Source organism: Lepus europaeus, chromosome 18, assembly GCF_033115175.1.
Source record: "Lepus europaeus isolate LE1 chromosome 18, mLepTim1.pri, whole genome shotgun sequence".
Lineage (NCBI taxonomy): Eukaryota > Metazoa > Chordata > Mammalia > Lagomorpha > Leporidae > Lepus > Lepus europaeus.
The window spans coordinates 37,261,194-37,273,845 of record NC_084844.1 but is presented as its reverse complement, the minus strand read 5'-3'; positions in this window follow the sequence as shown (position 1 = coordinate 37,273,845).

Here is a 12,652-nt window from a genome sequence, read left to right as displayed (position 1 = left end):
CCCAGGAATCTGGATTGGAAGTAGTGGAGCTGGGATTGGGACCAGGCACTCTGATATGGGATGTGGACGTGCCAGTGGGACTCAACCACCGTACCACACCGCCTCTGGCTACCGAGCACCCCTTCCCTCTCTGCTGATGAACGCAGCCTCCTCCCTTTCCACTTCACTCGGTGAACTGTCAACTTCTGTCCCATGTCCTCTCCCATCTCCAGCGTAGATGCGGGATCCAGGAGTACCTGATCCTGGTGTCTCAGTTTTCTGAGCACTGGGACTGCTTTTCTTTCTTTCTTTTTTTTTAGATTTTTTATTTTATTTATTTGAAAGTCAGAGTTACACATAGAAGAGAGGCAGAGAGAGACAGAGAGAGCAAGCGAGCGAAGTCCTCCATCTGATAGTTCACTCCCCAACTGGCCGCAACAGCTGAAGCTGCGCCGATCCAAAACCAGGAGCTTCCTCCGGGTCTCCCACGCAGGTGTAGGGGCCTAAGGCCTTGGGCCATCCTCCACTGCTTTCCCAAGCCACAGCAGAGAGCTGGATCAGAAGTGGAGCAGCCGGAACTCAATCCGGTGCCCATATGGGATGCTGGCGCTTCAGGCCACAGCGTTAACCTGCTACGCCACAGCACCGGCCCCCAAACAGGGACTGCTCTTGATGTACAACCACCAGGGTATTTAGCTGGGATTTTACGTACAGACTCCAAGAGAGGCGAGTTTTCTCCCTCTGTCTTAACAGCTCCATGGGGCCGTGCCCCTTGCTTCCCACCCTCATCCTACATGGAGGAAGCACAGAAAAAGAAGAGAATGTGGCCAACACACAGAGACAAAAATCTGGTGGCATGACACGTGTGCCTGGACACAGCTGCACCCAAAGGTCGTCCTACAGGCCATTCTTAGTTAAAAAGGCCGATCACCTCCCTCTTCAGATTAAACAAGATGAAGTGGGGTTCTGGTAGATTGCTCTGACTGGCACAGGTGCTGTGTGGGTGGGTGGCTGGGGACCCAGCACATGGCAGTATATGCAGAGAGTCAGGCCCAACCAAGGGGACCCATGGAGACAGTGTGCCCCTTGTGTCCTAATCCCTCCAGGGGTATGGGAGGCTGCGTGTGCCTGGAGAAAGGGCCCTGGAGCAGGAGGTCAAGGCCCAGTGTGATCCCAGCAGGGCATGGATTTTGCACTTTGGGTGACTTGGAGGAAGCCCAGCTTCTCTGGATCTCGGCTTCCTGGCTGGTGAGATGAAGGGCAGGACCGCAGTATCTCAAGGGGGCCTTGTACTGCTAATGTTCTAGAATGCACTCTAAACACCAGTGTGCACCAGGCACACTTTGAGGCTTTCCACAATCCCAACCCTGCCAGCCTCTTCAGTCAGTTCTCCCATGATTCCCCCCACCCCACCCTACCCTCTTGTATCCACATACCTCGGCAGTTCTGTTCTCTCTGCTTTCACTCCTTGAACAGACTATCTACCCCTCCATCCATGTGGATTCATCCACCCAACCATCCAAACAACCAGGGAGCCCCTGAAATATGCCAGCTATTGTCCCAGATACCGCATGTACCACCAGGTCCTTGTCCTCACGGAACAAACACATGAGTACAGCTGTGTTAGAGGAGGGAGATACAGGGCACTGGGCAGCCTCTGAAAGGGAGCTGAACTCTCTGTGGAGCGACAGTTCTTTAAGGAGGGCCATGGAGGCTGTATGGGGTGGTCAAGGAAAGGATGGAGAAAAACATTTGTGGTAACTGAAGAGTAGTGCGGGTGAGAGAAACTCATGATGGACAGTATAGGGTAAGCAAAGAGGGCAGGAATACAATGTGCGGCCCGAGAGGCTGGGGTGAGGCAGGCAGTGAGAGCAATCCCCTTATCACTGGGTCCTCCCGGCAAACTCCTCTTCAGCCAGAGAAACCCTGCTGAGACATCACCTCCTCTGGGAAGTGCCCTCCCGTAACCCAGAATTATTTTTTTAAAGATTCATTTGAAAGGCAGAGTGACAGAAAAGGGGGGAGAGAGAGAGAGAGCGAGCGCGAGCAGGCTTCCATCTGCTGGTTCCATCTCCAAATAGTTTGCAATAGCCACGTCAGGGCCAGGCAGAAGCCAGGAGCTAGGAACCTCGTTCTGGTCTCCCACACAGGTGACAGGGGCCTAAGCATTGTCCGAGATACTTCCCGGGTAGGTTAGCGGGAAGCTGGATTGGAAGCAGAGCAGCCAGGACTCACACTGGTGCTCACATGGGATGCCAGCTTTGCAAGCAGCAGTTTAACTTTCTGTGTCACAAGGCTGACCCCCAGAATTATCTTTCTTTGAGTGGCAGAGAGACAGACAGAGAGAAGCAGAGAGAGCACACTCCCATCTACTCGTTCACTCCCCAAATGCTTGCAATGGGCAGGTCTGGGCCAGGCTGAAGCCTGTAGCCAGGAACTCATTCCAGGTCTCCCATGTGGATGGCAGGAACCCAAGCACTTGAGCTCTCACTGCTGCCTCCCAGGGTCTGTGTTAGCAGGAAGCTCGAGTCGGGAGTTAGAGTCAAAGATCGAACACAGGTACTGCGACATGGGACACGGACATCTTAGCTGCTAGGCTGAACATCTTCCCCACGACCCCAGATGGCACCACTCGTTCCATCACTAACTCCTGTAATGGCCCCATTCCCATACCCTAGGATGAGCACTTTCCAGCTTTGTCTCCATTCCCAGAATCTCTGAAGTGACCCCATGGTTCCAGTGTCGCCATGAGATAACTATAAGGCAGGGGTGGGTACATGGGTATCTCTGGGGCTTGTATTTAAATTCCACAGTGGGGGCCAGTGCTGTGGCATGGCGGATGGACCGCCTGCAGTGCCAGCACCAGCATCCCCTGTGGGTTTCGAGCCCAGCTGCTCCACTTCCCATGCAGTTCCCTACTAGTGTGCCTGGAAGGGCACAGGTCCTTGGCTCCTGGCTTCAGCCTGGCCCAGCCCCAGCTGTTGTACCATTTGGAGAGTGAACCAGCAGATGGAAGATCTCTGTCTCTTTCTCCCTCTCTCTCACCCTCTCTGTAACTCTGCCTTTCACATGAAGATAAAAATAAACTCCACAGTGATTCCAGAGGACTGTTTGTAGGCAGTGGACTATGCCAAGCTGCTGGCCAGGTTCTCAACACCACAACAACCGGTTCTGCTGTGTCTGTGTCTGTGGCTGGGCTGCAAGCGGCTCCCCCACTCCTGGATTTCCTGTCCCTCTTGCTACGTGGGCCAACTGGATGGCCCTCTGTTCCTCAGGCCTCTGTGACAAGGCCCTCCCCCGCCATGACACTGTCACCTGCCAGCCAGGCCCTGTGCAGGAACTGTCCCCAACCCCAAGATCCGACATCCTTCTCCCCCGAGCCATTTCCACCAATCCCCACGCTTCGAGGAGAGGAGGCTGCCAGCTTTGTGGAGGGTCTCCTCTGGGTGGGCTCCTGGTACACACACATTTAACTCTCCCAACAGCCCCTAGCCAAAATTGTCCCTGTCCCCACTTAGGAGATGGGAAAATTGAGGATCCAAGAGTTTTCCAGGTGTGCCTGAGAGCTCTGGGCCCTTTGTCTACGTTCCTGTTTGGCTTCCCTGCAAAGAGCTGGACCTTCGAGGGAGGAGACAGCCACTCACAGGGCCTTGCAAACAGCTCCAGCCCAGGTGACGCATGAGCACAGCTTCCCCTGGGGCCCTCAGGCCTCGGCTGGCACCTCCTGCCCCTGCTCTGCTTCCAAGGTGCTTCTTCCTCCTTTTTTCCTCCTTCCAGCCATGGTGCAAGGACAAAGGACTGTCCTGCTGGGGTGGGAGGGCTTTCAGGCTGGACCGGAATGAGTTTTCCCTTGCATTTCCCAAGGTGACTGTGACCTTGAGCAGATCAGTCAAGCTCACTGAGTTTCCAGAGGAGAAACTGAGGCTGCACCTCCAAGACTTGATAAGGGAGACTTAGATGAGATCATATTGCAGGCACCCAAGGAATATTTAAAAATAAAGAATGAGTTGAAGGCAGGCTTCAGAGGAGCATCAGGGTAGGGTGGGGCAGGGAGACATGGGAGGGGGTGGGGATGAGGGGAACTGGGCTGTGGGCAGCAAGGGAGAAGTCTGAAGGGGTGTGAACCCCTACTGACTCTGCCCTAAGCATTAACGGTTTGCACACATGGAACCCTCTGCCCAAAGGGGGTCTTGTTGGGGAGCCCAAGAGAGTGGAAGTGAAGCAGAACAGGGGGTCTCCTCCCCATCCTCAGTCCCAGGAGGGGCTCACGGCACTCAGGGCTCCACGAGGCCGCCGTACAAGGCTCTGCAGTAGGGGAGGAACCAGAGAGGTGTCCGCTGAATTTCTGCTGAGTCCTAGGGAATCCCAGCAGAGAGGCTGGGGAGAGCGCTCAGCGCTTGGTCAGTGCCGTCAATGGCCCGGCCTCAGCCCCTCCCTCCTCTTACAAAGCTGGGAAGGCTTGATCCAGCTACCTGTTCTCTCCCTGCACACATTGACTGTTTCTGCATGGAGAAGAGGGGGCAACCCCGGGGAGTGCAAGCTGGGTGGCCCCTGGCCGGCCCCAGAGGAGGGGGTCTTATGGGGTACAACACCTCCTGGATTGACCCAGCGCCATGGATGTCCATTTCTCTCCTCCCCGCTGGACAGGTCCCTCCTGTCACCAGGTCTCAGTTGACCATGGCTTCCTCCAGAGAGTCTTTCTTGTCCCCTCCTTCCCCTGTAGCAAGAATCTGAAGCCATCGGATTTGTCTTCTCCCCTCGGTTTTAAGTTTGAGTGAGCTCAGCCCAGGGCTGATACTCGAATGCTGGGGAGTGAGGGGTTGGATGAGCCGGGCTCTGGCACGGCTGCGGGGAGGGCTCCGACAGCAGGAGCCCTTCACAGCTCCGGGGACGAGCTTCTGCAGCAAAGGCATTGGATGGCCGAAGGTCCCACCAGGAAGAGGTTGGGAACAGACACAGCGCTGAAGTCCACTGGCCTCTTTTCATTCCGGCCCTCCAAACGCGGCTTGCTCTGGCTGTTGTCTGCTGCACTGCCTGTGCACACAGGCAGATGCCCCCGGGCCTGAGTGAACACACAAGGGTGCAGGCCAGCCTGGGTGCATGTTCACCCACGCACCTGTGGCGGGAGTAAGCAGGTGTGTGTCTGTGCCCATCCAGGTTCGGGGGTGACACCTCGGCGGGTGTGCCTTTGTGTCTGTGAGTGCTTGTGTTCGCAAAGACCTGAGTGTGCCCACTGGGGCTGGGAGGGACCGGGCGTGTTCTGTCACTGCGCCCTGATTAGCCTTCGCTTGGAAACATTTAGGGGACGATTTACAGCCGCACCTGACCCTGGCCTCTCTGTCTCATCCCGTGTGTGCTGCTGCGGCTGCCCCCTGCCCCCTGCCCACTCCCTGCCCCCTGGCCACATAACTGTGATTTATGGCTGGCCTGTGGGGAGCAGTCCCCTCCCTGCCGCCCGGCTCTCAGCAGCGCCTGCACCAGATGGGCTGCCTGCTGCTCCCTGGAGCAGCTCTGCCGGGGAGGGCGAGGCACCATGACAGGGACCCCTCCCTTGCCCGCTGTTCACTGCCTTTCACAAAGTCCCGGTCATCCTGCCTTGGGCTTGTTCTTGGCTGTCGGGATTGTCCTCCTGGGCTGTCTTCCCGGAGGTGGGGGATCAGGGACTGGGACACAGAACAGAAGCAGTCGCTAGTCCTCCATTGGCCCCCCGCCCCTGAAATAGACATACAGATGGACACACAGAGATAAATGTGCTGATTGGTCCTCATACAAGGACGCTCACGGAATCAAGCCTGACAAATTCATGGGTGCACGTGAGCACACGCACACAGCCAGAGGGAGTGCTCACAGGGCAATCTGCGTGGGGGGGGGGGGCTGCGAAGGAAGCCAGGACCCCTGTAGCCAGGCCAAGCCACCCCTCCTTCCCAAAAGCTCCTTGTCCCCCTTCCCTGCGTCTACACTCTGGATGCCAGAGGCAATCCTCCCCAGCTCATGCCAATCCAGGATGGAGGGCCACTCAACCAGCAAGGACGTTTCTGGGGGTGTCCCCGAGGTGGGCCCGTGGGGGCTGGAGCTCAACCTCAGACCCCTAGGCTGACGTTGCTGGGAGCAGAGGGAGGCAGAGAAACCAGGGGTTGTGTGAGGCTGAAGGTGAGCTCTGGAAACAAAAAGATTGGAGTAAATTATTATTCCCCCCATGGCTTTCCCCAGGAAAGTGGAAGCAGCAGCCTGAGGCCCGTTTTCCTATTTGATGGGGAATCAGATAAATGGCAGGCAGCTTGCTCTGATAAGGCCTTGCTCTGGGCACAACCTCTCTCTCTGAAACCCTCTTACTATGCATAGAGGAAGGCTATCTGTGCAGCTGCACCTTGACACAAATATATCTGCACCCGAGATGAAGCAATTCCCCCAGAAATTACAGCAGGGGGATTGCATCTGAGGAGGGGGCCCTGGGGAGGGGCGGGGGCTGCGCAGGAGGGAGGCGGCAGGGCGACTGCGAGTGGGGAGGAGGAGGTCAAGAGGCCTGCGCCGGGGAGGGGCCGCAGCCCCTCTGTCCACAGCGCGCGCGGTTTTCCCCAGCAAGCCGCTTTCCTGGAATCTTTCTTGTTCTTCTGCATCATCTTCTTAACCAGGCAATCTCAGCCCGCCCCTTCCCTGCCCGCCCCGCTCCAGCACCGACCACCGTCCCTGCTCCTCTGGGCAGCAGTCTGTTTTACACGGAGTCGCCTAACCCGGGGAGACCTGGCGGCCTCAAAGATTTTTTTTTCCAAGGGGAAACAGGGTGGTGACATGATTTCGATAAAACGTAAATATGAGCTTCTGGAAAGATGGACAGCAGAGTTCTGAGTGTCCGGGTGTTCGAAACAGTTTTTGAACTGGTCACAGGACCCCATCTGTGCGCGTCAACAGCCCTGTGTGTTTTTCAGGCGGTGTTCCTGCGTTCTCTCGCACACACACTCACACTTAGCCTGACAACACCCCGCCCCCTGCACCATCAGTCTCCGCCCGCGGCTGTGAGCTTGCCTTTCCCCTTTCCTCCCAAGAACCAGCCCAAGGCTTCTGCCTCTCAGCGGGGCTCCAGAAAGCTCTCTGGCTCCCGCAAGAGAAGCTACAGTGAGAGACGTCCCATCAGGCACAAGGGTCCCCTGTCTTCTGCCAGACAGCCCCTTCCCCTCTCTCCTCCTCCTGGGCTGGGCAAAGGTGCCCGAGGGTGCTGGCAGCAGGGCCTGGCAGGACAGGCCTGTGGGGGAGGGGCAGCAGAGCTGTGCTGGGTAGGGGTCTTGCCCTCAAAGCTCTGGATTTTTTGGGGGGTGCAGGGTGGGTTCATTGGAGGTGGGGATGGGCAACAGGAGGCATTGCCTGGCCGTGTGGGAGGGGCGAGGGGAAGAACTGGAGTGTGAGTGCATGTGCCGGAGACCCCCTCCCTTCCCAAACTGGCACCTGCCTTGGGTCTGACTGTCGGAGCAGCTGCAAGACACAAGAGTCAGCCGACAGATGCCCCGGCCCCAGCCTTTGTCTGAGCGAGAGCAAAATCACACCCTCCCCTTAAGCCCCTGGGCCAGCTGAGGCTGGGGAGCTTTACCCAGCTCAGCCTCCAGTCCCATCTCCAACCCTGGAAAGCAACAGGGCCTTTGATGCCGTCTCCCAACGCCAGAGACTCGGAGAGGCCTGGAGAGATGCAGGCCGGCCGAGGCTGAGAGGAGAGGGGCTCTGGATCCCTTTGCTGCAACGGTGATGCACTTGTAGCACGCACTCATGTACGGGGGTGAGGGGCGGCGGTGTTGGCAGGAGGAAGGGACCTGCCACGTCAGCCTAACTCAGCTGGAAAAGACAGGCATCGGGCTCCCAGCTCCATCTCTGCCACCTCTCTGCGGCCAGCTAGTTCACTCTTCGGGGCCTCACCTTCCTCAGCCATACAATGTGGGGACCCGGTCACCCAAATGACACATGCACTGGTAGTCACACGGGTAACTGTGATTTTGGACAAGGTCAGGCGGACACGGTGAGAATGTGATTGGAGCCCAAGACACGGCCTCCTCCAGGAAATAACCTTGGACAGCCAGTAGCCTCTCCCACGCTGGTGGGACCCCCTGGAGACAGGCTCTGGATTAGGAACCTTCCAAGGGGAACTTGTGTGGGTAACCAGTGTGGGGCACATTGGGGCACCACACTTATCCCATCTCATGTTTTCTGGGCACTAGTGGGGAAAGCCTAGCGGGCATGGATGGGTGCCCTGTGGTCCTGTAGGTCAGCAAGCTGGCGTCCGCCTTGGCACGTGAACGACCATCCCGGCCTAGGTGGGTCTTTGGCTCCCGCTGATGTCACATTGGGACATCAACTGCTAGACTCACCCTTGCCTATCATCGACTGCCATCGATCCTCATATTGGGACATTGATTTCCGCTAACTGACCCTGAATTGGGGCGTTGATCTCTGACTTTCCGACCCGTCCTTGCGGGGCGGGGGAGGCATTGATTCCTCTCTCCCCACTCTGTATCAGGACATCGATCCCCACACGGGATGCTGACGACTTCACCCAAGCCTTCAGTGTGGTATCGATTCCCGTGCTGGAATGTTGACTCTCCTGCCCATCCAACTCTGGATCGGGGCATTGCTTTAGGCACCCAGGTCGGAATCTGGACCTCACCCTGGAGAAGGCCACTGGTGTTTGTCAGGACTTCAATGCATCCATCCGATCAATCACTCATCTGTCATAATTACCAGGTGTCAGTTTCTGCGCTAATGCTTGGGCTCTTTCTCTTCCTATCACTGGAAGAGAAAATGCAAAACCCTGATTCCTTCACCATCTTTGAATCTGCACAGCCCCTACATCCATCACCCCACTCTTCCTCTCCCAACGACCGAAACTAAGGCCTCTGATAAGTCTGATAAGGAGAGTCTAACGCAGTTGGGCCCTCATGGAGTACATTGGAAAGAGCATAGACGTTGAATCCTGGGCCTCACTACCTACCAGCCTCAGTTTCCTCATCTTTCAAGTGGGGATAAGGACACCTGCTTTTGTTTCCTGGGTAGATGAAAGGAGAGAGTGTATGTGAGAACCCCGGCTGGGACTCGGAGCGAAGAGCACACAGGACTTTAGAGCAAGGCTTTTGCTGCCCTGCCCCCTCTAAGTCACCATGTCCAGGTGTCCACAACACACACAGCGGGTAGGCTGGGCCCTCCTCCCTCTCAAGCTCCAGGGGCAGAATCCTTCGTGAAGCATTTCCCGATCTAGCTCCCATTTGAAAAAAATCCACATTACACAGACAGCAAAGAGGAGAGCAACTTTTCCACCCCAAGCCTGTGTGTAATTACATATTTTGGCCGCGTGCTGGGCCTAGGATAAATCTGTATGGTAATGCAGGCCAGGGGCTTACGATGTAGGCACACATGCTAATTTTTAAACCACAAAATCGTGGCTGTTTTTCATTTTCATTTCCGACAACACTGGCAGAGATTAGGTCCTATTAAGCACCATGGGGCCTGTCCTCCCCCTGGCCACCTGCAGGGCTCTGCGCGGCTCTCGTGGGCTCGATGGGCCTGGCGCTGAGGCAGACGCAGCCTTCCTAATTGCGGGGCAAAGCTCTGCCCAGGAGGGGGTGCCCGGGGTGGCAGACCCAGGCTGTCTTCTCCCTCCTCATCCCCCACCCCCAGCCCGGGCTGGGGCCCGGACTCACCCCTGCCTGGGGAAGGGAGAGCACGGAGTACATGGAAATTGGCTTTTCAGGCGGTGCCTGTCCCCATGGACACCTGCAGGGGCTCAAGGTGCGAGGGCTCTGGCCGCTGGCCTATTCCGTCCCCCGCCAGGCTGAGCGACTTTGTGCAAACCTCTTCCCTCCTCCTATCCCAGCTTGTTTCCCACCTGCTGAACCCTGCCTTTGGGGGTCCCGGCCCCTGCTGAAGGGCACATCCATGACAGCTGACAGCCACTAGCGTTTCATTATGCTTGCACCTGTGTGTAACTAAACCCCTAAAGGTCCACACCCTGAATCTCCCCTGCCCCGCTCCAGCTGTTCAATAAGAACTCCCATGTTCACCCCAAAGTGGTCGCCTGGTCTGTTTTCTCATTTGTGAAGTGGGGATGTGCCGGGCAAGGTGTTCCCAAGGTCAGAGGGTCGCTGCGAGCACACAGTTGCTAAGGACAGCATCCGCGCCCGGCGGCAAGGGTTATCACTGCTGATCCAGAGTGCCAAGCCGCTGCAACACCTGTGCCGGCAGACTCCCAACCTGGAACCCAGGTCCGGGTGTCTCTCCCATAGCCGCTCTGCCCCGTTCGCCTCTTCAGGGTGAGAGCTGCCTCCTCCACTCAGAGCAGGAGGGTCATACTCTGCCTCTGTCTTGTCCCGGTCCTGGGCATGGCAGCAAAGACATCACGAAAAACCGTCGGACCCCCCCCCCCGGCCCTGAATGGGGTCAGAGCCACCCCCATCTGGGTTCCCAGAGGTACCTGGGCCCAGGGCACTGTGGGGGTCTGGCAGACTCTGCTTGTCTGAGCCGAGCAGAGGGCGGGCGGGCCTCGGAGGAGGAGCGCAGCCCAGCCCCCTCTCATTCTCCCTCCATCTGCACCCAGAAGCAGCGGAGCGGCGCCGCCCCCTCGCATTCGCCCCATCAGGGCGGGGCTGCCCCTGTCTCTGGGGGGGACCCTGGTCTGTGCTCAATTTCATGCCACTTAATTCACAAGTCTGCCCGTGAAAATGGCAACAAATCGGTCCCGACTGCCCAAATGTCCCGTCCCATCTCGGACGTGTCTCCAGCAGACCCCTTGGCCGCCCCTCACCCGACAGACTGCGGGCTCACACCCACCTCCCACGCCCACCTGCGGGAGGCCCGAGTGCTGGCCACAGCCGGAAGCCAGGTGACCCTCAGTGGCCAATGGCCCTACTCTGTATTTCGAATTTTCATGTTCTCTTGTGATACGTATTCTTTTGTAAATAGGCTTTTAAGAACAATTTATGTTTTGAATAGTAGCATGTTCATCGACTCAGATTTCAGGGTGAAATGGCTCCCTCCGTCCCTGCCCAGCCCTGACTTCCCCCCCAAGGGCAGCCAGCGTCCCAGGATTCCAGAGGGTTCTTCCAGGGACTTTCTATGCAAAAATAAGCAACCTGTGTAGGCTTTGTTGCCCTGTCCACCAGTGGTGGGGAGCTGGCCCCTGCCCAGAGCTCCACCCCCAGCCCCCACACGGACCAAGTTGAAGATGACCCTTGTCTCCCTACACCTGCCTGCTGCCAGGGCTTTGAAACCAGACAGACCAGAATGCACTAGCTACCCTCGGGGGGGGCCTCTTGATTTTCCTCCTGAGCCTCAAACTCTGACTCAGTAAAATGGGATCATTAACAGCCCCCACCTCACAAGTAGTGGGTTGGGGGTTTTGGTAAAGCAGTGAGTGCCATGTGCAGGGGGGGAGGGGGAAGAGTGCTTTCCCCTTTGCTTCTCTGTTTATCAGGGGAATGCCTCCTTGACCTTCAAGCCCTGGTTCAATGTCAGCTCCTCCTGAAGCTGCCCCCCCACCCCCATCAGCAGTGCTGGGACCAGCCTGAGGACAACGGCAGTCACCATGGAGGAGCTGTATGTTTCTCCCTGCAAGGCTGTGGGTGACGCAAGGGCTTCCAGTGAGGCAGGAGCCAAAAGCTTAAGGTGTGGACACTTGAGCCTTTCCCGCCTGCACGCCTGTTCCCTGTCCTGGGTTGAGTGCGGGGGTGCAGGAGCAGACCTGAGGAAGCCTGGTGAATGGCAGCAAAAGCTGGGTCAGAAAGCACGGAGCTGGGGGTCCAGGGCACACGGAGGGCAAAGGAGGCAGAGAGCGAAAGATCCCTGGGGCTTGGGAAGCACAGGGCTGAAGGGGATTTTGAGGGAGTCTTGGTGTCCCTGCCCTCTGCTTACTCATGAGGGTTTGGCGAAGGCTTCCCCAGCATTCAGTGCCATTGCACCCCGCCTACACTTGGCTCAGGTTGCACCATAGATCCTACAGGAAGGTAGAATGCTATGGAGATGCGAAGCAGATGCGGCAGGTATTTGGCACAGCTTGGGAGGCCTGTGTCCCGTATCGCAGTGCGTGGCTCTGAGTCCTGCCTCTCCTCCCGAGTCCGGCTTCCCACTGATGCGCTCCCCGGAAGGCAGTGGTGATGGCTCACGCAGTCGGGTTCCTGCCACCCAGCCCCAGCCTCTGTGTGCACTTGGGAAGTGAAGCAGCAGACCGGAGCACTGGCTCGCTGGCTCTCAAAGACGTAAAATAAGTATACGTTTCAAGAAAAAGAGAGCAGAACACCTGTTTTGAAGAAACTGAACGGGTGAGAAGGGCAGACGGAGGGAAGGGAGGTCAGGCAAGCTGTGGCCGCAGTTCCTCCTCCAGGCATCCATGTGATAGATGATGCTCATGCCAACGCCTTTCCCAGGGAGTCCCACATGCTTAAAAAATATTTATTTATTTATTTGAAAGTCAGAGTTAGAGAGAGAGAATCTTCTATCTGCTATATCACTTCCCAGATGGCATCAATGACCGGGGTTGAGCCAGGCCAAAGCCAGGAGCCAGGAGCTTCTTCCAGGTCTCCCATGTGGGTGGCAGGGGCCCAAGTACTTGGCTAGAACAGCCATCCTCCGCTGTTTCCCAGGTGCATCAGCAGGGAGTTGGATCAGAAGTGGAGCAGCTGGGACTCAAACTGGCCCCCATATG